We start from the raw sequence: 3793 nt of genomic DNA on the forward strand, positions 1-3793 counted from the left end.
GTAAATGAAAGAATCTATCTTCGGAATATAGGTAGTGAATCATGTTAATTGTACATTCCAAAAATGCAGCTACCACTTCCTCTGGAGTTGTTGCTTCATTAGGAACATATACCACCTTCTCCTTACAACCAATGCACACAAAATTGGTAGAGAGCCAATCCATTCCAAAAACTACACTCATCTTCTTGAAAGGTAGACAAATGAGGTCAATCAAGAAAGTGCAATCATTTACAGTAATCAAACAACTCTTACTCATATAAGTAGTCTATACGTTGTCATCATTAGTTATGGTTATATTCATGGGAGATAGTAAAGGTAGTACTTCTAACCTAAGTCTTTCAATACATCGGGTGAAAATAAAGACATGTGTAGCTTCATAATCAAAGAGAATAAACAATAGATGTTCCTGCATATAACTCATACCAACTATCAAATAACTATTTCCTTTCACCTTTTTTGCATCTAGGGTATAGACTCTACATGTTGTACCTACTTCCTGGATGGACTTCTTATTAGAACAATCTCTGGCTAAGTGACCTGACTCCTGACAAGTATAGCATTTCATAGATCCAAATTGGAAATCTCCAAGATGATACTTTTTGCACTTCTGACACTGAGGTAGATGTACTGGTCTCATACCCTAAACATTTTTTCCTTTGGATAACGACTCTCTTGGCTTCAGATATTGATTAGTCCTCCCTTGGACACCCCTACTTTTCCTGACTTGGTCCCTTTATTTCTAGATCTTCTTGAGACTATGTTCATCAATGTAACAATGCTCAAGTACCTTTGCATAAGTGTTATAATGTTGTTGGCTTACAATGTGCTTTGTCTCTCCTCGAAGTCTAATCTTGAACTGTTTAATATTCCAACATTATTTTGGAGCATTAATGGATTAATTTGAATAGGTTGTCATGTCCACAAACTTTTCTACAAACTCGGCTATGGTCATGGAACCTTGTTGAAGTAGCTGAAATTCTAACTCTTTTTGGACTTTTATGTTATCTGGAGAAAACTTCTCTAACACAATTGCCTTAAAGTGTTCCTAATCCCTAGAAATGCCTAAGGTAGTTAGTCTAGAAGAAGCACGCGTCCATCAACTAGTTTTCGGTCCTCTAAACATCTGAATAACACAAATCACTTTGTCTTCCTTATTACATTGGGTCATTTCAAAGATCATTTCAATAGTTATAAGCCAATCACGAGATTTGAAAGGATATATGTCTCCTTGAAACTCTGGAGGGTTCATTCGGTAAAACTCACAAAAACCTCTACTGCTTGCATTTTGTTGAGGAGACTACTATATACCCTGCATTTATTGCATCATATGCATCACAAATTGTTGGTGCTTTTGCATTGGCAGTTGATGTTGTTGTTGTTGCATCAGATTCTCCCAATGGTCATCATCAATTTCCATCCCTTTGTTCTCATGAGCCTTTTAGACATGAGCTTCTCCTGGCCTTCCCCTTCTTCTCGGTTGCACAACCATGAAATCTACTATCATGCATATAAGTATCAAGTTGATCAGGACTAACACTAGGTAATATGACATAATCTCTCATAACACCAACACATACATGTGCGATAAAAGATTTAACTATTGATGTTTCACAATTGGGTAGAGGATTGACCTGCTCTGATACCAACTGTAACAAAATTACATAACTACATAAGTCTCACATACATTATGTTGTATGCTTAAAATAGTACAAAATGTAAGTCATACTTATCACAAAAGTAAATTAGAACAAGAAAAACAACTAAGATAAATCTTCCAAAGAATCTCATCATGCCATCTTTCCTTTACATTTAGTTGTTGATTGCTCACCTCTAAAAAATATGATAACAACATGGGTGAGAATAAACCATCTCAATGGAGTTCTCTTATCTTAGGAGTCCTCTCGATAATAAGATTCTTACCTACAATTCTTATCCCAAGATTCCTCACCTTATTTATTTTTAATTCACGTATATCATAATACAAAGGAATGCGAATCACGTTGTTAATCACACGGATCCTAGTCATCAGAATCATAATTATACTACCGTAAATGAGTGGTCTTCCAGTTTACCTGCCTAACTACTATTGGGCTACTACCCTCAAGGTATGGTCTTAAGAATTTACATGCCTTCCTACTTTTGGGACACACTCAGTCATCGAGTTAATAATTAGTATTAGGAACTATGATAATATCCAACCATGATGTATCGCCTCATTTCTAAATCATACCAGGCATTACATATCGATTGATGACATCCAACCATAGCACATTACCTCATTTTTGAATTTGTACTAGGCACTATATATCGGTTGATATTATTCATTCATAGCATATCTCCATATTTTATTTAGTATCACACACGACATATTGATTAAGAATTCAACCATAGCTACATATCAATGAAGAGTTCAACCATAGTTATATATTGATTGATGAATAAACCATATCACACTAATCATTGGAGAGATATAACTGCTCCAAGAATCAGGTTTCTCACATAAAAGCGAGGCTGGAAAAGTTAGGGTGACAGTCTGGCCATCATGGCCATGACGGCCGTCCCCTAGTGACGCCCAATAGGGGTCACCCATCAGCCAACACTGACACTCTTCAATGGGAGAGATGACTCGTAAGCTAACACTTACAGTCGTCATGACAAAGGTGTTCGTCATTTAGGCTCAAGGGAGTAACGGTTAGCCCATCATCAGTGATGACATTCATCATCGCCTCCAGGTCTCAAATTCCGCAGAAAACTCACAAAAAATAACCTCAACACAACCAATTGATCTCTAATGCATAAATCATAAATTACAAGACATATGCATGTTATAACACAATAATTTCAGCAACGCAACATTATGCATGCTATTCATATCAAAAAAACATTAATGAATCAAACAACGTAACATGTATGTCATAATGAAAAGTGAAAACACTCATAAAATCCCAAAATTTTCAACATGCGTAGAAACCCCATAATAAGTATTAACACCCACTAATCTAAGCACCTCACCTCTTAAAAGAGCATGGAATTTCAAAATCAGAGGTCATGAGGATGATTGATGACGAAAAGCTTCAAACTTTGAGCATGCAAGCCTCCCTCTCTCTCTCTTCTATTTTTTTCTTTTAGTTTTCACTGAGGAGAAAAGAGTGAAATAAAGAAAGTTAGAAAGAAACTTTCCATATGGGAATTTACCAATTTTACCCTCTCTTGGTTCAATAGTCCCCAATTAGACCATTGACACAAAAAATCCACTAAGTTCCTAATATTTTATCTTACACTTATAATCTAGAAAAATTAGACACTTATATTTAAATGGTGTATTACATCTATGGGCCTTTTCCAATGTAATCGTACTTAAAAAATTCTTAATCAAGTTCATGTATGTTGAATCTTCATTTGTTTCTTTAAGGTTTTATGTTTTTTTCGTAATTATGGTTCTTTAAAAATTATCACACCGACAATGGTAGTCTCGGGGGGAGGTCATAAGTTAACCATATAGGGAGCTCTATGTGTTCCATGGCCACCCCTAGCAGAAGTCTTGGGTTAAATATATGGAGACCCCAATGGTATCTGTGGGCGCCCCTGTAACACCCTAAATCCAGATACTTATATATTAAGTTTTACACGACAATCTAAGGTGTCACCAATGACAAAACCTTTATCAAATCAAACATTTAACAAACACGTAGCGGAAATATTAACGTCATACAACATATGTCATCGCACACTCACTTTCACTTAGAGTATCATTGCGATGATATTCAATATTATTTCAGTTAAATAAAACAAC

At 35.6% G+C, this 3793-nt stretch overlaps 1 long non-coding RNA gene across 1 annotated transcript; it reads right to left on the minus strand.

The window, feature by feature from the left end:
• Nucleotides 1-261: 261 nt before the first annotated feature.
• LOC127088223 (uncharacterized) lies at nt 262-3219 on the minus strand. Its single transcript, XR_007790150.1, has 2 exons — nt 3013-3219; nt 262-1646 (listed from the first exon to the last, which is right to left on the minus strand). It is a non-coding gene; the product is annotated as an uncharacterized LOC127088223 (long non-coding RNA).
• Between the last annotated feature and the right edge of the window lie 574 nt (nt 3220-3793).

Source organism: Lathyrus oleraceus, chromosome 5 (assembly GCF_024323335.1).
Source record: "Lathyrus oleraceus cultivar Zhongwan6 chromosome 5, CAAS_Psat_ZW6_1.0, whole genome shotgun sequence".
Classification (NCBI taxonomy): domain Eukaryota; kingdom Viridiplantae; phylum Streptophyta; class Magnoliopsida; order Fabales; family Fabaceae; genus Lathyrus; species Lathyrus oleraceus.